General features: G+C 36.0%; 1 long non-coding RNA gene across 1 annotated transcript; it reads right to left on the bottom strand.

Moving 5' to 3' along the window:
* Positions 1 to 14,692: 14,692 nt before the first annotated feature.
* LOC111771963 (uncharacterized) lies at positions 14,693 to 21,286 on the bottom strand. The gene is made up of 2 exons (XR_011432360.1): positions 21,202 to 21,286; positions 14,693 to 14,951 (listed from the first exon to the last, which is right to left on the bottom strand). It is a non-coding gene; the product is annotated as an uncharacterized lncRNA (long non-coding RNA).
* Positions 21,287 to 23,938: the final 2,652 nt, after the last annotated feature.

Raw genomic sequence — 23,938 nt, 5'->3', positions numbered from 1 at the left:
CAGCCCTGTGTACAGTGCCATGTAGCAAGGTCCTGGTACCTGACAACAACCATGTGAGTGAACTCAGGAGTAAATCCCTCAGGTTACTCCACTAGAGGCTTCAGATAAGAATGCAGCTGACAACTTGATTGTAAACCCATAAGATATCTTGAGACAGGTGCACTCAGATAAGCTGCTCCTGGTTTCCTGATCCTCATAAAATCTAAGATAATAAACGGAAATCCTAAAATGTTTGAAGACATTCATTAAGTATGAGTTTATATTTGGAAAAGATTCAGTACCTGGTAGTGGGATCATGGCATTACAACAAAAAGTTAAAATGTGAGCATGTCCTCGATAGTAAATTGCAGGCTTTGAGGTGCCTGTGAGTGAAAATGTAATATATCTGATGAATTATCAATAGCAATCTCATGGTGTTGGATAAAACTGCCAGTATGGGCTTGTAAGAACCTGAGAAAAATCTTGTTGGAACTGAAGTAAGTGTAAACTTTGTTATGTAGTATTGGAAAATTTAGTAACTTTCTAATGCAGTAATGTGGAAAGTACAAAATTAATCTAATGTCTCAATCACAGTTTTTTCTTGTGATGAAAACTTTTAAGATCAACTCTCTTAAGGCAACTTTCAAATATACAATATGTTGTTGTTAACTTGGACACCATGCTGTACATGATATCCTCAGAACTCATTTATCTTATAACTGGAGTTTTGTAACTTTTGACTACTCGTACCCATTTTCCCCACCCCCACCCCCACCTCTCGAAACAACCAAACTGTTCTCTGTATCTATGAAGTTCTTTTTTTAATTCCACATTTGAGTGAGACCATGCATTATTTGTCTTTCTCTGTCTGACTTATTTCACGTAGCACAATGCCCTCAAAGTCCATTCATGTTTTCACAAATGGAAGGATTTATATATATTCTACATTCAATTTTGCATTCACACCAAGAGTGTACAAGTGTTCTGATTTTCCACATCATTGCCAGCACTTGTTTTCTTTGTATTTTTGATAGTAGCCATTCTAACAGGTGTGAGGAGATGTGTCATGTTGGTTTCACTATCATTTGCCTGATGATTACTGATGTGGAGCACATTTTCATATACCTGTTGGCCATTTGGATGTTTTCTTTGTAAAAATGTCTATTCAGGTAATCTACCCATTTTTAATCAGATATTTATTTTTTAAGATTTTATTTTTTCCTTTTTCTCCCCAAAGCCCCCTGGTACATAGTTGTATATTCTTCGTTGTGGATCCTTCTAGTTTTGGCATGTGAGATGCTGCCTCAGCATGGTTTGATGAGCAGTGCCATGTCCACGCCCAGGATTCGAACCAACGAAACACTGGGCCGCCTGCAGTGGAGCATGCGAACTTAACCACTCGGCCACGGGGCCAACCCCTAAGATTTTTTTTAATGTTTACTTGTATGAGTTCTTTATATATTTTAGATATTAACCCCCTTAGTGGATATATATGATTGACAAATATTTTCTCCCATTAGTTAGGTTGTCTTTTCATTTTGTGGGTGGTTTCCTTCACTGTTCAGAAGCTTTTAATTTTGATGTAGATATGCTTGTTGACTTTTGCTTTGCTGCTTGTACTCTTCGTGTCATAAACAAAAAATCATTGTTAAGAACAATGTCAGTGAGGCTTTTCCCTATGTGTTCTTCTAGGAGTTGTACTGTTTCTGGTCTTATATTTAAATATTTATTAAATTTTGACTTAATTTTTTGAGTGATATAAGATGGGGATCCAATTTAGTTTTTTCTGTGTGTAGTCATCGAATTTTCTCAAGACTATTTATTGAGGAGTCAATCTTTTTACTCACATGTTCTGGCTCCTTTGTCATAATTTAATTGACCATATATCAGTGTGCTTATTTCTGGGTTCTCTATTCTGTTCCATTGACTTTTGTGTCTTTTTATTCCAATACTATATTTTTAATTACTATTTCTTTATAATATAGTTTGAAATCAGGAATGTAATATCTCCACCTTTGTTTTCATTTCTCTAGATCTCTTTGGCTACTTGGGGTTTTTTGTGGCTCCATACCCATTTCAAAATTGTTTTTATATTTCTGTGAAAAAGACATCAGAATTTTGATAGAGATTGCGTTGAATTTGTAGATTTGTTTGAACAGTAATGACATTTAAACAATACTCATTCTTCCAATCCATGAGCATAAAATATCTCTCCATTTAGTTTTGTCTTCTGTTTACTTCATCTATGTCTCTTAGTTTATAGTGTACTAATCTTTTATCTCATTTATTAAATTTATTCCTATGTATTTTATTTTTATTGCTGCTATATATATGTGTATTAAGTGCTACTATATATTTAAACTATTTGAATTTTTCCTAAGTATTGAATTCATTTGTCATTTCCTCATTTTTTAAACATAAACTTTAATGCATTGTTTACTGAAATTGGCTTTTGTTGTGTCCCTTATGATTTTATATGACCTGGTTTAAATTTAATTTTGTTCTTTATACCAAAATTTGTTGGATAAAATGATCTTGAAAATGTGTCAAAGTTGTTATAAGACAGAAGTGAAGGCCAGCTGGGAAAACAAAAGTTTAGAGAGAACTAATAATCTCCCGATAATGAGAAAATATTTACACCAGTGTTTAAGCTAAAAGTAATGTTAGAGGTTTACATTATGAGCCAAATATACTGAAATATTCTTACGAGTTGACACGTGTTAACACTTACACTAGATACTGAAGGGTCATCTTTTTTTTTCTTCTTTTCTTTTCATGTTATACTTATCTACTTTATTATCTTTTTAATGACAGAAATGATGCAAGCTAAAATCAAACAATAACAAAGTATGGAAAGAAAAAGTGAATATCCCTCCCTACCCCAATAACAGCTGCACAGCCACCATCACCATCCCTCAGGGTGATTGTCAACAACTTGGTGTATATCCCTTCACATCATTCTCTGTGCTCATCAACATAGAGACACTCATGTGTGTTTCAGTTTGCTTATCCTCTAAACATGTAATCACATAGTTAGCAAGGTAGAATTTTTTTTTAACGAATGTCTTTATAGATCAAAATATACAGATTTGAGTTGTTCTTTTAAACAATTGTATTTGATTCCTTATGAGTGAACCATATATTGTTATTCATAGGTGTTTTAGTCAGGGTTCTCCAGAGAAACAGAGACAACAGGATGTATATATGTAGAGAGAGAAATCTGTTTAAGGAATGGGCTCATGCAATTGTGAAGACTGGCAATTCCAAAATCTGGTAGGTCAGGCTGGCAAGCTGGAGACCCAACAAAGAGCTGTAGCTCAAGTCTGAATCTCTGCTGGCAGAATTCCCTCTACATCTGGGGAGGTCATTCTTTTTTTTAGGGCCTTCAACTGATTGGATGAGGCCCACCTACACTATGGAAGATAATCAATATGTTTTACTCAAAGTCTACTGATTTAAATGTTAATCTTTTTTTTAAAAATGTCATTTTGGTGTGAATAGTTTATAACATTGCGAAATTTCAGTTGTACATTAACATTTGTCAAACAACATATAAATGTACCCCTGAGCTCCTTATGTCCATGCTCCCTGCCATGCTCCAGCTAACCACTAAATTGTTCTCTATGTCTGTAAATTTGTTTATATTTCACATATGAGTGAAATCATACAGTGTTTGTCTTTCTCTGTCTAGCTAATTTTGCTTAACATGCCCTCAAGACTCATCCATGTGGCTGTGAATGTGAAAATTATGTCTTTTTATGGCTTGGTAATATTCCATTGCATGTATATACCACATCTTCTTTATCCAGTTATCAGTTACTGGGCAGTTGGGTTGCTTCCACACCTTGGTTATAGTGAATAATGCTGCAATGAACATAGGGGTGCATAAATCTTTCTGTCTTATTGATTTCAAGTTCTTTGGAAAAATGCCCAGTAGTGGGATAGCTGGGTCATATAGTATTTCTATTTTTAACTTTTTGAGAAATCTCCATACCATTTTCCAATGTGACTGCACCAGTTTGCACTCACACCAGCAGTGGATGAGGGTTCCCTTTTCTCCACAACCTCTCCAACATTTATTATTTTTTGTCTTGGTGACTATAGCCATTCTAACAGATGTAAGATGGTGTCTAAGTGTAGTTTTGATTTGCATCTCCCTAATGTTTAGTAACGTTGAGCATCTTTTCATCTGCCTATTGGCCATCTGTATATATTCTTTGGAGAAATGTCTGTTCATATCCTCTGCCCACTTTTTGATTGAGTTCTTTTTTTTTTTTGTAGTTCAGTTGTGTGTGTTCTTTATATATTATAGAGATTAACCCCCTATCAGATATACGATTTGCGAATATTTTCTCCCTGTTGGTGTGTTGTTCTTTTCATTTTGATCTTGGTTTATTTGCCTTTCAAAAGATTTTTGGTCTGATGAAGTCCCACCAATTTATTTTTTCTCTTTTCCTTGTCTGAGTGGACATGCTATTTGTAAAGATCCTTTTAAGGCTGATGGCAAAGTGTATACTGCCTACAGTTTTCTCCAAGAAGTTTTATGGTTTAAGGCCTTACCTTCAAGTCTTTGATCCATTTTGAATCTATTTTTGTGTATGGAGAAAGATAATGGTCTACTTTCATTCTTTTGCGTGTGACTGCCCAATTTTCCCAGCAACATTTATTGATGAAGGCTTCCTTTCTCCATTGTATGTTCTTGGCTTCTTTGTCAAAGATTAGCTATCTATAGATATGTGGTTTTATTTCTGGGCTTTCAGTTCTGTTCTATCGACCTGTGTGCCAGTTTTTTTTTGTTTTTTGTTTTTTTACCAGTACCATGCTGTTTTGATTACTATAGCTTTGTAATATGTTTTGAAGTCAGGGATTGTGAAGCTACCAGCTTTGTTCTTGTTTCTCAGGATTGCTTTGGCTATTTGGGGTCTTTCGTTACCTTGTATGAATTTTCAGATTCTTTGTTCTATTTCTGTGAAGAATGTCATTGGGATTTTGATTGGGATTGCATTGAATCTGTAGATTTTTTTAGGTAGAATGGACATTTTAACTATGTTTAGTCTCCCAATCTACATACATGGAATATCTTTCATTTCTTTATGTCATTTTTTATTTCTTTCAATCATGTCTTATAATTTTCCTTGTATAGGTATTTCATCTCCTTGGTTAAATTTATTCCTAGATATTTTATTTTTTTCATTGTGATTATAAATGGGGTTATATTCTTGAGTTCTTGTCCTGTTAGTTTGTTATTAGAGTACGGAAATGCAGCAGATTTGTAGGTTGACTTTGTATCCTGCAACTTTGTTGTAGTCGTTGACTATTTCTAATAGTTTTCTAATGGATTCTTAGGGGTTTTCTATATATAAAATCATGTAGTCTACAAACAGCGAGAGTTTCAATTCTTCACGGCCTATTTGGATTCCTTTTATTGCTTTTTCCTGTCTAATTGCCCTGGCCAAAACCTCCAGTACTATGTTGAATAAGAGTGGTGAGAGGGGCCGGCCTGGTGGCACAGCAGTTAGGTTTGCACATTCTGCTTTGGCAGCATTGGGTCCACTAGTTTGCATCCCAGGTGCAGACCTACGCACCAGTTGCCAAGCCAAGCTTTGGGCAGGCATCCCACATATAAATTAGAGGAGGGTGGGCATGGATGTTAGCTCAGGACCAGTCTTCCTGAGCAAAAAAGAGGAAGATTGGTGGTGGATGTTAACTCAGGGCTAATCGTCCTCAAAAAAAAAAAATAGCGGTGAGAATGAGCACCCTTGTCTTCTTCCTTTTCTCAGAGGGGTGGCTTTCAGTTTTTCCCCATTGAATATGATGTTGGCAGTAGGTTTGTCATATAAAGCCTTTATTATGTTGACGCATTTTCCTTCTATACCCATTTTCTTGAGAGTTTTTATCATGAACGGGTGTTGGATCTTGTCAAATGCTTTCACTGCATCTATGCAGATGACCATGTGGTTTTTATTCCTCAATTTCTTGATGTGGTCTATCACGTTGATTTCTGGATGTTGAACTATCCCTGGGTCCCTGGTATGATTCCCACTTGATCATGATGTATGATCCTTTTAATGAATTGCTGAATTCAGGTTGCCAATAGTTTGTTGAGGATTTTTGCATCTATGTTCATCAGCGATATTGGCCTATAATTTTCCTTCTTTGTGTGGTCCTTATCTGGTTTTGGGATCAGGATGATGTTGGCCTCGTAGGATGTGTTAGGAATATTGCTGTCTTCCTCACTTTTTTGGACTAGTTTGAGAAGAATAGGTAATTAATTATCTTTGAATGTTTCATAGAATTCTCCAGAGAAGCTATCTGGTCCTAGACTTTAATTTTTGGAGATGTTTTTGATTACTGCTTCAATCTCTCTACTTGTGATTGGTCTATTCAGATTCTCTAATTCTTCTTGATTCTGTTTTGGGAGGTTGTAGAGTCTAAGAATTTATCCATTTCTTCTAGATTCTCTAGTTTGTTGGCATATAGTTTTTCATAATATTCTCTTATAATCTTTGGATTTCTGTGGTATCAATTGTAATTTCTCTTCTTTCATTTCTAATTTTGTTTATTTGAGCCTTCTCTCTTTTTTACTTAGTGAGTCTGGCTAAGGGTTTGTCAATTTTGTTTATCCTCTCAAAGCATCAGCTCCTTGTTTCACTGATCCTTGTAACAGTCTATGTTTCAATTTCATTTATTTCTGCTCAAATTTTTATTGTTTCCCACATTATGCTGCGTGTGGGCTTTGTTTTCTCTTCTTTTTCCAATTCGGTTAGGTGTATTTTAAGATTGTTTATTTGAGCTTTTTCTTGTTTGTTAATGTGGTCTGTATTACTATAATTTCCTTCATAGGACCACTTCTGCTGCATCCCATAAGTTGGTATGGTGTGTTTTCATTCTCATTTGTCTCCAAACATTTTTTGATTTCTCCCTTTATTTCTTCGATGACTCATTGGTTGTTTAGTAGCATGTTGTTGAGTCTCCACAGTTTTGTTCTTTTTCCATGTTTTTCTTATAGTTGATTTCTAGTTTCATGGCATTATGGTTGGAAAAGATAGTGGATATGATTTCAATCTTCTTAAATTTATTGAGGTTTGCCTTGTTTCCCAAACTATGGTCTATCGTTGAGAATGTTCCATGTGCACTTGAGAAGAATGTAAAATATGCTGTTCTTGGATCGAGTGCTCTCTATATATCTATTAAGTTCATTTGGGCTAGTTTTTCATTTAATTCCTCTATCTCCTTGACGTTTTTGTCTGGATGATGTATGTATTGATGGCAGTGGGGTGTTGAGGTGCCCTACTATTACCATCTCATCATTGATATTTCATTTTAGGTCTGGTAAAAGTTGCTTTATATACTTTGGTGTTGTTGTTTTGGGTGCATACATGTTTATAAATGTTATGTCTTCTTGGTGGAGAGTCCCTTTTTTCATTATATTCTGCCCCCTATGTTTCTCTTTATCAGTTTTATAGTGAAGTCTACTTTGTCTGATATAAGTATGGTGACACCTGCTTTCTTTTGTTTGCCATTAGCTTCTATTCCTTCACTCTGAGCCTATGTTTGTCTCTAGAGTGGACATGTGTTTCCTGGAGGCCGTATATTGTTGGATTTCTTTTTTTTGAGGAAGATTAGCCCTGAGCTAACTGCTGCCAATCCTCCTCTTTTTGCTGAGGAAGACTGGCCTTGAGCTAACATCCATGCTGGTCTTCCTCTACTTTATTATTTGTGGGACACCTACATAGCATAGCTTGCTACACAGCATAGCTTGCCAAGCAATGCCACATCCAATCCTAGGATCCAAATGGCAAACCCCAGGCTGCCAAAGCAGAACATGTGAACTTAACTGCGGCACCCCTGGGCCTTTGTAAGTCATTTTCTTCTTCCTTGCTGCCCTTAGTATATTTTCTTTGTCCCTGACTTTTGCCAATTTCACTACTATATGCCTTGGAGTGGGTCTCCTTACATTGGCAAAGTTAGGGAGTCTGGAGGACTCTGTCACATGGATTTCCAGCTCCCTCCCCAGGTTTGGGAAGTTCTCAGATATTATTTTTTTGAACAAGCTCCATTCTCCTTCTCTTCTCCCTCTGGAATACCTATAATCCTTATGTTGCACTTTCTGATTGAGTCAGATATTTTGCTCAGAGCTTCTTTTCTTTTTGGTCTTTGTTCTCACTTCTCCTCCCTCTGAAGCATTTCTGTAGTACTATCCTCTAACTGGTGGATTTTCCTTAATATTGTCTGCTCTGTTGTTTAGGTAATCAGAATTTTTTTTTCATCCATCATGGTTTTCATCTCAAGCAATTCTGATTGGTTCTCCCTTATGGTTTCAATCTCCTTTGTTTTGTTTTGAGGAAGATTAGCCCTGAGCTAACATATGCTGCCAATCCTCCCATTTTTGCTGAGGAAGACTGGCCCTGAGCTAACATCCATGCCCATCTTCCTCTACTTTATACATGGGGTGCCTGCCACAGCATGGCTTGCCAAGTGGTGCCATGTCCAAAGGCAGGATCCAAATTGGTGAACCCCAGGCAGGCAAAGCAGAATGTGTGCACTTAACTGCTGCATCAGCAGGCCGGCCCCTCAATCTCTTTTGTGAAGAAGCTCCTGAATTGGTTTATTTGTCTTTCTGTGTTTTCTTGTAACTCATTGAGTTTTTTTATGATATCTGTTTTGAATTGTCATTTAGGATATGGATTTCTGTTCCTTCAGGGTTGGTTTCTGGGTACTTGTCACTTTCCTGCTGGTCTGGAGATTTAGTGTACCTACTCATACTGCTTGATAGAGTAGGTTTTTGCTTCCTCATGCTGCGCTTATATAGTCACAGCTGCCATGTATTGCTACTAGTTGGGGCTCAGGTAGTTTGTATTCTGAGCCTGGCACAAGCAGGCGCTGCCCAGCTCTGGTCAATGACTGTTTTTCTCTCTGAGCAACTGATTGATGGCAGATCTGCAGCACCAGGTAGGGGAAGAATACTCTCCTTCCCAAGTACTTGCCCAGGTCTCCCACTCTCTCTGTATGGACCTCTGGGCAATTTCAAGGCAGTGCACTTTCTTTTTCCCCCAGCCAGTGATCCCTCACTTACCACTGTGTGCTCCAGGGAATAGAGGGGCTGGAGCACCAGGTGGGGTTGTGTACCTCTCCTCACCTTCACACTTCCCAGGCTGCCACTGCCAAATGTTCTCTGCACTGTGCTCCAGATGCCTCTGTGGCTGCAGTGCCAGGCAGGGATGGGTAACTCTCCTCACCTTCACAATTTCCCCACCACCACTGACAAGCTATCTGCATCTTGTTCCGGGTGATTCTGCAGCTGGAGTTCCCGATGGGGATGGGGTACTTTCCTCACTTGCATACTTTCCCTGCCACTACTGACACATGCTCTGCACCATGCTCCAGATGATTCTGGGGCTGGCGTAGCAGGCGGGGGCTGGGAGCCCTTTTCACCTGCCACAGTTCCTACTACCATGGCCTGTCTCTCTCCATGGAGCTCCTATGGATCAGTTTACACTTCCTCTGGAGGATTCAGCCCCACCACCACCTTAAGGCATATGGCTGTGTGATTATCTCAGATGTCTTTTGTGATGTGTATATGTCCTCTGTTGGTGTAGGAATGTCTTTATGGTTGTATCTTAGAGGGCAAAGTACAAGGGAAGAGCTCACTCTGCCATGATGCTGACATCACTTCCCAGGGTCATCTTTTCTTAATCACCAGACATAATACTCTATTCAAAAAATAGATGAGAAATATATCAGGGAAGAAACAGTAAGAAAATATACCTGTAGTCCTGGAGGAATTCCCTATAAACAGGCCATTTAACATGGGGTGGGTAATATAATGACAAATAAACTCAGCCAATGGAGGGAAAAGGTGTTCTGTCAAATAGCAGGGACTTAATATTTTAGTCAAATAATGAGGCTGAAATCATAGTTTTCTTAGTTCTTATTTTGTGGACATAGATTTCACTTTCCAAATGGATTGCAATATTATTTTTAAGTACATATATATTTTAGATTATTATTTATTTGGGACTTCATTTGCAATTTCCAAGTATTTAAACTCATTTAATTGCATATAATATTATTTAAATAGTTACTTCACCTATTTTTTGATAAACCAGTGTCACTTGTAAGAGACTCCGTATTTGATTTATTAAGATTTCCTTTGAAGCACTAACAACTTTGCTAAATGTTTGAAAATTCATAAACCTATTCTTTTCTGAAGTGATTCTCAACATATACATTTAGTCACACACCCACTCATTAAAGTATGAAATTTTTAAATATCCTTGCTCAGTTCACAGAGAACAAGTGGAAAGAATACAAAAAATAAGTAGAAGATCAATGACTTGGGTCTCTATGAGACCAAACACAAGCATCTTCATTTGCTCAATGCACACAGAAAGGCTAGATACGGAGGCAAAAGTCTTTTGAAGAAAGAAATGGCTTTATTACAGCATGGCCAAGCCAGGAGACAGGATTCAAAGGTCAGATCTGTCTGCAAAATTGGCTTTTGAGTGGGATCTTTATCCTGGGAGTAAGAACTAGGAGTATATTGGGGCTGAGACATGATTGGGAGAAGGGTAAAAGGAAGTTTCAAGAGTCCCCTGTGCTGGTGTGTCTCTCTTTCATGTCTCTTCATGGGCTGCATGTGCAAGGTCAAGGAGTGCTGTGTGTTACATGCAGTGGATTTTCAGCCTGTGATGGCCAGAGTTCACTGAGCAGTGATTGTAGTCCCTCAATGCACCTGTGCGATGTTTAGTTGAAGGTGGCTGCCAGCAAACTGTTTCCTCACATGTAGTTTTCCTGTTCTACAAGATAAGCTCTGAAGTCTTAGTCAATCATCTATTGTTTTAACCTTATTTACTATGGATCTGGGGTATGGTTTCATCAATAGAGTGATTTTGGAGTGGGGAGTGTAACGTACCAAATCAAGATACGGGGTATAATTTTTTTTATTGAGTTCATAATAGTTTGCATCAATGTGAGATTTCAGTTGTACATTATTTCTTGACTGTAACCACATAAGTGCTCCCTTTAACCCCCTGTGCGCAACCCCCACCTTCTTCCCCTGGTAACCACTGAACTGTTTTCTTTGTCCAAGTACTTGTTCGTATTCCACTTATGAGAGAAGTCATCTGGTGTTTGTCTTTCTCAGACTGGATTATTTTGCTAGCATAACTCACTTTAGGTCTTTCCATGTTATTGCAGATGGGATGAACTTGTCTTTTTTTCTGGCTGAATATTATTCCACTGTATATACACACCACCTCTTCTTTATCCAATCGTCGGTCAATGGGCACTTAGGTTGCTACCATGTCTTGGCTATTGTGAATATTGCTGCAATGAACATAAGGGTGCATAGGTTACTTTGGATTGTTGATTTCAAATTGTTTGGGTAGATACCCGGTAAAGGAATGGCTGGGTTATATGGTAGTTCTATTTTTAGGTTTTTGAGGAGTCTCCATGCTGTTTACCATAGTGGCTGCACCAGTTTGCATTCCCACCAGCAGTGTATGAGGGTTCCCTTCTCTCCACACCCTCTCCAACATTTGTTTTTTTAGTCTTAGTGATTATATCCACTTTAACAGGCGTAAGGTGTATCTTAGTGAAGTTTTGATTTGCATTTCCATGATGACTAGTGATGTTGAGCATCTTTTCATGTGTTTATTGGCTGTCTGTATATCTTCTTTGGAAAAAATGTCTGTTCGTTTCCTCTGCCCACATTTTGATCAGGTTGTTTGCTTTCTTATTGCTCTGTCGTGTGAGTTCCTTATATATTATGGAGATTAACCCCTTGTCAGATACAAGATTTGCAAATATTTTCTCCCAGTTGATGGGTTGTCTCTTTGTATTGATCCTAGTTTCTTTTGCCTTGCAGAAGCTCTTTAGTCTGATGAATTCCCACTTGTTTATTTTTTCTTTTGTTTCCCTTGTCTGAGATGACATGGTGTTTGAAAAGATCCTTTTTAGTTCAATGTCAAAGAGTGTACTACCAATAATATCTTCCAGGAGTTTTATAGTTTCAGGATGTATCTTCAAGACTTTGATCCATTTAGAGTTTATTTTTGTGTATGGTGTGAGATAGTGGTCAACCTTCATGTTTTTGCATGTGGCTGTCCAGTTTTCCCAACACCATTTATTGAAGAGACTATCTTCTCTCCATTGTATGTTCTTGGCACCTTTGTGGAAGATTAGCTGACCATAGATGTGTGGTTTTATTCCTCGGCTTTCAATTCTGTTCCTTTGATCTGTGTGCCTGTTTTTGTACCAGTACCACGCCATTTTGGTCACTATGGCTTTCTAGTACATTTTGAAGTCAGGGATTGTGATACCTCCCGAGTTGTTCTTTTTTCTCAGGATTGCCTTAGCAATTAGGTGTCTTAGCTTGCCCCATATGTATTTTAGTATTCTTTGCTCTATTTCCATGAAGAATGTCATTGGGATTCTGATAGCAATTGCATTGAATCAGTAGATTGCCTAGGGTAGTATGGACATTTTAACTATGTTTATTTTTCCAAGTCATGAGCAAGGAATCTGTTTCCATCTCTTTAATTCATTATCAGTTTCTCTAATTAGTGTCTTAGAGTTTCCTTTGTATAAGTCTTTCACCTCCTTGGCTAAATTTATTCCTTGGTACTTTAACTTTTTAGTTGTGATTGCAAATGGAATTATATTTTTGAGTTCTCTTTCTGTAAGCTCATTGTTGGAGTATAGAAAAGCAACTGATTTTTGTTAGCTGACTCTGTACCCTGCAACTTTACTTTAGTTTTTAATTATTTATATTAGTTTTCCATCGGATTTTTTGGGGTTTTCTATATATAACATCATGTCGTCTGCAAACCATGAGAGTTTGAATTCTTCACTCCCTATTTGGATTCTTTTTATTCCTTTCTCTTGCCTAATTGCTCTGGCAAAAACCTCTAGTACTATGTTGAATAAGAGTGGGTGATAGTGGGCATGCTTGCCTCGTTCCTGTTCTCAGAGGGATGGCATTCAGTTTTTGCCCATTGAGTATGATAATGGCTGTGGGTTTGTCATATATGTCCTTTATTATGTTGAGATAATTTCCTTCTATCCCCATTTTGTTCACAGTTTTTATCAAAAATGGCTGTTGGGTCTTGTCAATGCTTCCTCTGTATCTATTGAGATGATCATGTTGTTTTTATCCCTCGATTTTTTGATGTGGTGTATCATGTTGATTGATTTGCAGATGTTGAACCATCCCTGTGTCCCTGATATGAACCCCACTTGATTGTGATGTATGATCCTTTTGATGTATTGCTGAATTCGAGTTGCCAAAATTTTGTTGATAATTTTTGCATCTATGTTCATCAGTGATATTGGCCTGTAGTTCTCCTTTTTTGTACTGTCCTTGTCAGCATTTCGTATCAGAGTGATGCTAGCCACGTAGGATGTGTTAGTAAGTGTTCCATCCTCCCTAATTTTTTGGAATAGCATGGAAAGTATAGGTATTAAATCCTCTCTGAAAGTTTGGTAGAATTCCCCAGGAAAGCCATCTGGTCCTGGGGTTTTATTCTTGTGGATTGTTGTTTCAATACCTTTCCTTGTGCTTGGTCTCTTCAGATTGTTTGTTTCTTCTTGACTCAAATTTGTGAGCTACTAAGAGTCTAAGAATTCATCCATTTCCTCCAGGTTATCCATTTTGTTGGCATATAGTTTTTCATAGTATTGTCTTATAATCTGTTATATTTCTGTGGAGTCTATTATTATTTCTCCTCTTTCATTTCTGAGTTTGTTTATTTGAGCTTTCTCTCTTCTTTTCTATGTAAGTCTGGCTAGAGATTTGTAAATTTTCTGTATCTTCTCAAAGAACCAGATCTTTTTTCATTCATACTTTCTACTTTCTACTGCCTTTTTTGTTTCAATAGCATTTATTTCTGCTCTGATTTTTATTATGTATCTCCTTCTGCTGACTTTGGGCTTTGTTTGTCCTTCTTTTTCTAATTCAGTACGGTGTAATTTGAGATTGCTTATTTGGGATTTTTCTTGTTTGTTAAAGTGTGCCTGTATTGCGATGAATTTCCCTCTTTATACAGCTTTTGCTGCATCTCATATGAATTGGCATGGCATGTTATCATTTTCATTTGTCTCCAGATATTTTTTGATTTCTTCTTTAATTTCATTAGTAGATCATTCTGAAGTCTTAACCAGTCATTTTTCAGCCCAAGTATGTATTTAATATGTGGCCTGAAGCCCATTCTTTGAGACTTTGATGAGAGAAACTATTTATTTTTGAAACCAGCAAATCCTGAGTTCTCAGATTAACATCTTTTTCTTTAGCCTATCTCACCCTCTCACATTCTATCACAGGCCATGAAAAGAAAGGTGGAATTTTTGATGTTCCCTCTGAAAATCTTCTTAGCAAGGTCGTTGACTTTTTTAGATTCCTTTAATTTCTTACTTATTACCACAGACTTTCTTTCACTAGATAAACATGGTTCCCTTTGATGCAGATTCCAATGATACTTTTCTAACTTCCCTCTAAGCCCTCAGCAAGTCTTCTCAAGGCCTTAGGTTTTCAATTAACAGTATCTTTGAGGTCCTTTTTTGCTTGGTCTGGCACCTGATTCTATGAAAACATTACGTGATTGTAGTATCAGTTTGGGATGCATCCCTCCTCCAACTACCAAAATACGTCCAAGTTACTGTTGTTTCATAGCAAGCCACTCCATATCTTCATGGTTTAAAACAAAAATACCAATTTATTTTGCTCGGGAAACTGCTGTTTTGGTAGGGTTTATTGGACTGTTCATTTTTGCTCTACATGATATCAATTGGGCAGCTCAACTGAAAACTGGAGATTTACTTCCAAGATGGCTCATGTACGTGGCAGTGAGATGGTGCTAGCTGCTTTCTGAGAGCTCACCTCTCTGTAGAGCTTAATTGTTCTCCATGTTAGCCTCTCCACAAGCTGCTTGAGCTTCCTCATAATGTGGTCAATGGGTCTGAGGGTAACCAAGCTAGAAGATAAGGAGACAGTCAACAACATTTAATTATGGAAGTCACATACAGTCATTTCTTCCATACACTAAAGGTAAAGGGAGTCATAAAGTGCTTCCCAGGTTCTGAGGGAGGGGCTGTATACTTCATTTCTTAGTAGATTAGTTGCAGTGTTCTAGAATTTGTGGAATGGTAGATTTTGCCACCTTCTTTGGAAAATGCAATGTATCACAACTACCCTATAGCACTGTGCTTTTATATAATAGAAATTATGTCACATTTTTCTCTTAACTCTCAATAGTGCCTAAAACAGCATTTAAAATGTATGCTGTGCCTCTAAATAAGCAATTCTAACCATCCATTGCAAATAAAGTATGTGAAAATTATGTCCATTATTTCTGCTATACAATTAGTATATTTTTAATATACTGCAATTTGGACTTTGTGTTTTCATGAAGTAATATATATCGATAAATGTTTTATATGTTATGTATTGAAATATAAATGCATTATATCTATTATATATGCAAATTCTTATATATATTTATATCATATATATGTAAAACATTTATAAGCTTAGTTAGATATATGTAATTATATATAAATACATATATATTTACATATTATATTATGTATATAAATTGTAAATATAAAAAATTACATACATAAATATATGTAATCATTTATCAGCATAGTTGTTGTTATGGCTGTTGAGTCAATTCAGACACCTCGTGACATTTCTGTACAGCAGAGCAGAATCCTACCTCACCCTTTTGCATCATCCTCTCATCTTCCAACTCTGTATTAGACAAGACTGCTGGCATTCATTGGGTTTTAATGGCCAATTTTATTGGAAGAGGGTATCCAGTTCCTTCTGTTTAGTCCATCTTAGTCTGGAAGCTCCACTAAAGACTGTCTACCATGGGTGACTTTGCTTGAACTTGAAATATGGCTGGCATAGTTTTCAGCATCACAGCAACACAGCCATCACAGTGTGATGATCATCTGACAGGTGGTGTTGTTCTCTGACATGGACACAAATCTGCGCCATGGCAGTGAGATAATTAGATCTTAATCACCAGATCACCAGGGCTGGCTATCAGCACAGAATACTTCATAAATACATAGATTCCAATCTGTTTATCACTCAAAATACACTCTCACAAATAATTATCAAATGACTCAAGTCTAAAGCATACAGTTTCACATGACCTGGAATATAGTGTCAATTCCGATGTGTATGTATTTAGAATTAACTAGGTTTAAGACTGATGTGTAAAGTCATAATTTGGCATCCTGCCTCTAGTTTTATTCTAATTTAAGTCATTAAATTTAAAGAAGAGAAATATGAGCAAATATAAAATTTCATTCCTACATTTCTGTTTCAAGGATCTGACATTCTTTTAGCAGCAAAATCTTACAATTATTGAAACTATGGAAGAGCATGTTTTCTTCACTCCTTGAAGACCTACAGATGCGGTGCTTTATTTTAAGTTGATGCATGGCAGTTAAATAAACTAGCTGTGGTAGCTTGTTCACACATCACCAAAACTCAGATTTTAAGAATTTTTGACAAGACTATTTTAATTTGTTTTTCTAGTTTCTAAACTGATGTTTCTTTCAAATAAAAATATGTGTGTCATGTCTTTTTTCCTTTTTTTGAAAAATAAATTACCCTAAATCAAAGTTGCACAGAATTTATGTATTAAGACTTCTCCAAAACCGTTAGATACACTCCTTTCAGTTAATCCCCCAAAAGCTAAAACCTTCAGCCCTCGGCTTTCTTTGTGCTTTAAAATCACTTTTTAACTGCATAATATTTAATAATAAGTATTTATTCATTTTAACATGTGAAAAAATACTTGGATTTTTTTCATCTTAATTAGTACGGCAAATAAATATATAATCTGTATTAATTTATGTGGTAAATTTTACCACATGTGAATATTTTACTAGTTTTGTTTCACCAATAAAAATGTTGACTGCTTCCTTTCATGGTTAATACATATTTTAATAATATTTAAATGTGTATAGTCCAATCTGTTAATCTTTTTATTTGGGAATACTAGGAATTAACTAGGTTTAAGACTGATGTGTAAAGTCATAATTTGGCATCCTGCCTCTAGTTTTATTCTAATTTAAGTCATTAAATTTAAAGAAGAGAAATATGAGCAAATATAAAATTTCATTCCTACATTTCTGTTTCAAGGATCTGACATTCTTTTAGCAGCAAAATCTTACAATTATTGAAACTATGGAAGAGCATGTTTTCTTCACTCCTTGAAGACCTATTGACACATATATTGACAGAAATCTTCCCCTAGAAATCATTTTGCCAAATATTTACTGCAACTTTCTTATAAGTGTTCTGTTTAATATTCATGCTGCTTATTTATTAATTTGAAATTTGTTGGATCAAAGTTATACGAAGTTAGAACTGCATTGCTTTTTTCAAAATAAAAATGAACTTTTTAAACAATTCATTCTATCATAATTAGTTATTTTCATTATATATGCAAATAATATACATCGCATTATTGATATCTAGCATGTCTTGTGCTACAGAACCTCAATCAGTTACTCTTATTAACGAGATCCAAATTTCAGAATAAAAATAATGCAACACAGTATAAAAGTGAGACAAATATAATTTTTAGTTAATTTACCAAATGTAAAATAATAATGAGGAAAAAACAATGCAAACTAGCAAAGTGAGAGCAATATAGATACAATATAAATTTTATTAGCTAATTCCAATTTGGGTGATGCTATATTGGCGAATTATGCTCAGTATTGAAATCACAGAAAATATCTCTCCAGTCACTTTCTCAAGGCCCCCTTGACTTCTTTATTCCTCACACTGTAAATAAGGAGATTCAACAAAGGTGTGAAGATGCTGTAAAAAGCAGAAACCCAGTTTTCATGAGCCACTGAATGGTAGGACTTGGGCTGCTTGTAGATGAATATGAGGGTGCCATAGAAGAGCCCTACAAGAGCCGGGTGAGAGGAGCAGGTGTCAAAGGCTTTCTTTCAGGCAGCAGTGACCTGCACATGGAGCACAGCAGCCAGAATGAGATTGTAGGATGCCAAAGTGAGAAATACAGGGATCAAGAGCATCAGGATGCAGCACATACACATGGAAAACTCAAAAAGCTTATAGTCTGCACAGGCAAGATGCATGGGTGATGATGCCTCACAAAAAAAGTGTTTGATTTCCCAAGAGTCGTAGTAAGGGAAGCTCAGAGTGGCACCAGTCTGCATCAGCCCATCCACCCCTCCCAGCAGTCTCAGAACCTGAAGTCATGTGCAAGCAGAGCTTCTGATTCATGAGGATGTAGTGCAGGGCATGACATATAGTCATGTAGTGATCACAGTCCATGGCCACTAGGATAAAGCACTCCCTCCCTCCCAGAGTGAGAAACAGAAAGATCTGAGCTCCACAGCCAAGGGTAGAAATGGACCTTTTGTCCATCAGATAGTTGGCTGCCATTCTGGGGACAATAGTGGAGACCAGCATCATGTCCATGAGGGAGAGCTGGCTAAGCAGGAAGTACATGGGCATGTGCAGCCCGTGATCCTCATGGATGAGCATGATCATGAGGGCATTGCCCATCAGAAAGGTGAGAACGATCATGAGCACTATGGGAAAGAGGAAAAGATGGGTCTGTGTTTGTGTGGTTAAAGAGCCCGAGAAGAATGAAGTTTATCCCTGTGGTTTCATTTGCATTTTCCATGGTTCCAGTCATGACTGGAAGACAGTGAATGAATAGGAAATGAGAACTGCTTAAAAGTAAGCTTGAGCATTTCTTTAAGAAAACTTGGTCAAATGACATAGAAACAACTGAAACTTGGAGGAATGAGCATGACTTTAATCTTTCAATTCACAATAACATCCCGTCATCCATCTCTTTGGAATTACATATTATTTTTGATCAAAATAAACTGGAAAATGTATGTGTGTATATATATACATTTACATATATATACACATTTATATATATATATATATAGTACCAATTATATTTCTATCATTTTTGTATATTTTTTCAGTATTCCACACATCATTTACTCACAATGTTGGGAAATATTGTTGTGTAATCCCAATTTTCTCTAATTTGGCTACTTCTATCTTGAAAGAGCTTCAGATTCACACATTTTGGTTAGTATTGATGTGATGTATCTCATATGACTTTTGTATATTTTTTGCCTATTTGTTTGACTATTTCACAAGATATCCTTCAATGTAATGATGAGCCAAATTTTAAAATTAAAAAGTATACACAAAAATAAATATAGAATTGCTACATCTCAGTTTCCTGGTGAGGGAAACAGAAACGGCTAAGTTTCTCTATTTCACATCTGTAGGCGGCCTGTGATCTCAGTTCACCGAAGTTTCAGCTACCATAGATGTAGCTCTGGGGCAGCTACCGCCACATGGCACCATGACCTATCTTCCTGCATACAGAGACTTTACTCGGTTTAGAATCCTCTAAACAGTTAACATTTATACTGGACATGGACTCACACAATGTGTCTGAATCTATTCAAATATGTGCACTAGAAAAAGTTAATAATTTTATGCATGAATTAAAGGAATATAAAGAAACTGCTCTTACTTGCAGCTTTCACACTTTACCAGTAATCACGCATTCTTAAATGCAGGCAAAAAATTAATTTATTAACCAATTTGATTACTCATTGAAAGATTAATTATCATACTTAGTTATTGTTAATTATGTATTCAGTTAATTAAGATTCACCCAAATTAATTTGTTGCACAAAATTAATCTGAGGTATAGCATCAACTAAAAATACAATATGGAGCATTTCTGTTACTTCCAGGGATTAATTCTTTTTTCACTAAAGACTTTGGCTTCCATTTTTCCTTCCTGTAAGTATATAGGATAGTAGAAGTGGATGTATATGCAATAAATTCTTTCTTATACTTATGTGACATTTGCCGTGTTGTTACAAATCAAACTTTCAAAGAGATTAATAGATTCATTATTTCCAAGAGGGTTATGTTTGGGCATTATTCATAATCTATGATGTAGCACATCCTTTTTTGGTCTCTTTGCTAATTGATAAGCAGTGCAAATTATGTCAGTGGGCACCATATCTTTTTTTTTTTAAGATTTTTTAATTTTTTTCCTTTTTCTCCCCAAAGCCCCCCGGTACATAGTTGTATATTCTTCGTTGTGGGTCCTTCTAGTTGTGGCATGTGGGACGCTGCCTCAGCATGGTTTGATGAGCAGTGCCATGTCTTGTGCCCAGGATTCGAACCAACGAAACACGGGGCCGCCTGCAGCGGAGCACGCGAACTTAACCACTCGGCCATGGGGCCAGACCCAGTGGGCACCATATCTTTAATAAATATTTCCATTGTTTATAGTGCCTAGTTTAAAGCCCCAATGTCTATTATATAATTCAAAGATTATAGACACTTTGTTCATCCAAATTACTAAAAATAAGATATAATAATGAGCATATCATTATCATGCTCTATTACTTCAATAATACGTATATTATATATATCTAGCTTAGTAAATTGTTAATTACTACTCCATTTTATTACATTCTATATAGATAGCATAATATAATTATGAATATTTAAGTTCTTTTAAATTTTCTAATATTATAGTCCATGGCCATGAGCATGTGATGAGTTTCTCTAGTAAGGAACCTGAAAGTAGCAATTTTGTATTTTGGATAACTGAATTCTTAACATTTCATTCCCATGAACTATTGATTTTTGTGTCAATTCCTCCAGGTGTGGAACTTTTAGATATTTTTAGTGCAACAACTATGAGCAATCATAGAAAAGTGAAAATTAATCTTGTTTTAATATGCAAGTTCCTTAATGATATTGAGCAGAAACTCTTGAGCAGTGATTCATGTAATATCTTTGCATATAATCACATCTTCATGGTATGTGTTTTCTTAAAATAAATTCATAAAGGTAGCTAAAGTGTAGATGTTTCTTAAAGACATCTGATAAATATTGCCAAATACTTCCAGGAAAATTGTTTTAATTTGCACTCACACCAGCAGTGCATAAGAATGCACGAGCCCACTCCCTCACATTGAAAACCCTAAATGATATCATCCTTTAAACAATTATTTTCTTACAAAATAGTATACTTCTTTGTTAAAAATATTCAAACACTAAATAAAAGTTTTATTTTAGAAATGGATTTATTCCTTTTATTTAAGCTTTTTAACCAGCTAGTCTAAAAATTGTGAATTGGAAAGAAAACTCTTATTCTTTACCTCTAAATTGCACTTTTGTCTCTGTAGAGGAGGCAAAACTTTACTTCTACCGATGTTAGGTTTTCAGCTGAGACTCTGTAAGAAAAAGTCAGGTTAACCAAAGAAAAACAGTTTATTACTGCATGCAGGGTACATGAAGCATACAACATTCAGGAGAAACCTCAACAAAAAAGCAAAAAAGCAGGGGCTTAGAACTGTGGCTTATGCAGCATCTTCAAAGAAACCAATATGTTTATTAAAAAATGACAGGACAAATGCAACCTTTTTTTTTTTTTTGAGGAAGATTAGCCCGAGCTAACTACTGCCAGTCCTCCTCTATTTTACTGAGGAAGCCTGGCCCTAGGCTGTATCCGTGCCCATCTTCCTCCACTTTATATGTGGGATGCCTACCACAGCATGGCATGCCAAGCGGTGCCATGTCCACAACTGGGATCCCAACCTGGGAACCCTGGGCCGCGGAGAAGGGGAATGTGCGCACTTAACTGCTGCGCCACCAGCCTGTCCCCTAAATGCAAGCAGTTTGAAGCTTCCATTAGCAAACTATGGGAAGGCAAATATGTGGGAGGGAACTAATGGAGTAAAGTTATTTTGCAGATTCCTCTAGCGCTGTCTTTGGGTTGATAAGAGTCTGGCTCCAGTAAAAGGAGAATGGGATCCTCCTTTTAGGATGAAAAAGGGGAACTTTTCCTGAGTTTGTTGCTGCTTAATTGCTTTTAGCTCAAAATAACTTGTATGTCAAAGAGGTATATTTTGGGGTGACATATTCTGTTTTCTTTCATCTCCATCTACACATTGTGAATTCCATCTTTCCATTTCATTGAATTCTTATGTAAAACATTCACTTACATGCTATGATTTTTGACTGTGATTTTTTTTTTGGGGGGGGGGCGGGATGTTTATTTCTAAACACTCTTCTCTGTCCAGTTATTCAGTCTCTGTATTGTACACTGATCCCACAGAGGTTTAATAGTTAACATTTTTCTGTCAATACTTAAAAGTTTTCTCCCCTGGACAATTAACACATGCTCATTCTTTAAGATTAAATTTATAATGACTTTGCCAAGTTTCCCCAGAAAAAATCTCTATTAGAATTTTAATCAGAATTGCATTTTATTAGTTTTACATTCTTCTCCAAGTTTAGTACATTAGTACATTATTTAGTACATAGTCATTTTTGTTGGTAATATATGGAAGTATTTTGTTGATATTTTTGTAGATATTATGAACAAATATGTTAGCATGTGATGAGGGCATTTTACACTATTCCTAACAACATAGGGGCTCCCCACTCTGAGAGAACTATATGCAAGCTGAGACCTGGGGCTGCAGAAACCAGATGAAGATGGGAGGATTGCGCTCCAGGCAGCCGGAGCTCCTGAGTTGGGCTACTTTATGGAAGGCAAGTGCCAAGAACTGAGAGAGCACTGGAGAGCACAGGACTGAATAGCCAAGCCATTGAGGGCCGCACAAACCACACACAGGATGTTTATCTTTAGTTCACAACCAGTACAGAGCCTTGGAGAGTGTTAAGAAGGAGAGGGAGTGGGTTTACATGAACAGGTTTGCATATATGTTATCCTTAATTTACTGCTGGATTTAATAACTAATATTAATTTAGGCAATTTTAATCTATATTTATAAATGAGATTGGTTTATTCTTATGAGAGTTGTTTTGGAAGTTACACAGGTTTATAAAATAAATGAGGATTAATTTACACACTACAATAATTTTGAAATTATCTGTTCTTAGAAGATATTCACAGAATGCTTTCTGAACTAGAAATTTTGGGGAGACACCTGTATTAAAATCTTAATTTTTCCAAATTTTAGGGGTCTTCTCATTATTTTCCCTTAGTAATTTCGCTATACATATATATACATACATATGTATGTATTGTATTTATTTGTAGTTATACATGTATATTATGTATATAGATACAGATGTAAACATATTTTGAAATAATCTTCTTCATTGAAATTTCCAACTATATAAATATAGTGTTAAAATAACATCTTAGACTATAAATATTTTGCTATTCTTCTCATATTTGTGGTTAGATCATTTCTGTTTTATTCTTAATGATGTTCCGTGTCTTTTTTCCCCCTGAGTTTCATAGCAATAACCAGGAGTTGGTCCATTTGTTTCAATTTCAAAGAATCACCTCTTTATATATCTGGTCTACTTATTTCAGAATTCATGGATATCTATTTATGTGTGTTATATTCTCTTCCTCTTACTTAAATTTATTCTGTTGATATTTTTCTAACTTCTTGGGTTAAATCTTTATTTGCACCACATTTTCTATATAAAAATTATATTTTGAGTGCTATAAAATTTTGCCTAAGTACCACTTTGGCTATGTCACATAAGTTTCTATATGTGATATATTTTTTCCAAGTACAAGTTTGTGCTTCCTTTTGTCCTGAGTACTGTTTTAGGCGTATGTTTAAATATTTCAATTTCTCTAAATTAGAAGTAAATCTGTTATTATTATTTCAGAGTTCTAATATATTTTACAAAAAAAAAGATTGTTCTTTGGGAGCTAACTGAATCTCTTAAGCACAGAAAGGACTTCCGTTTAAAATTTGAATGATAGAATTATTTATATGCTTCATTTATAATATTACCATAAATTATATTCTATATATAGTTAAGTCACTCACTATTTTTTTTGCATCTTTTAAGTCTACCTTTTCTGTTTTGTAACTTTTCTGATTTGCTTTCTTAAGGAGTGAA

Source organism: Equus caballus, chromosome 25 (assembly GCF_041296265.1).
Source record: "Equus caballus isolate H_3958 breed thoroughbred chromosome 25, TB-T2T, whole genome shotgun sequence".
NCBI lineage: Eukaryota > Metazoa > Chordata > Mammalia > Perissodactyla > Equidae > Equus > Equus caballus.
The sequence above is the reverse complement of the archived record's forward strand: the minus strand, read 5'-3'. Positions and strand labels throughout refer to the sequence as shown.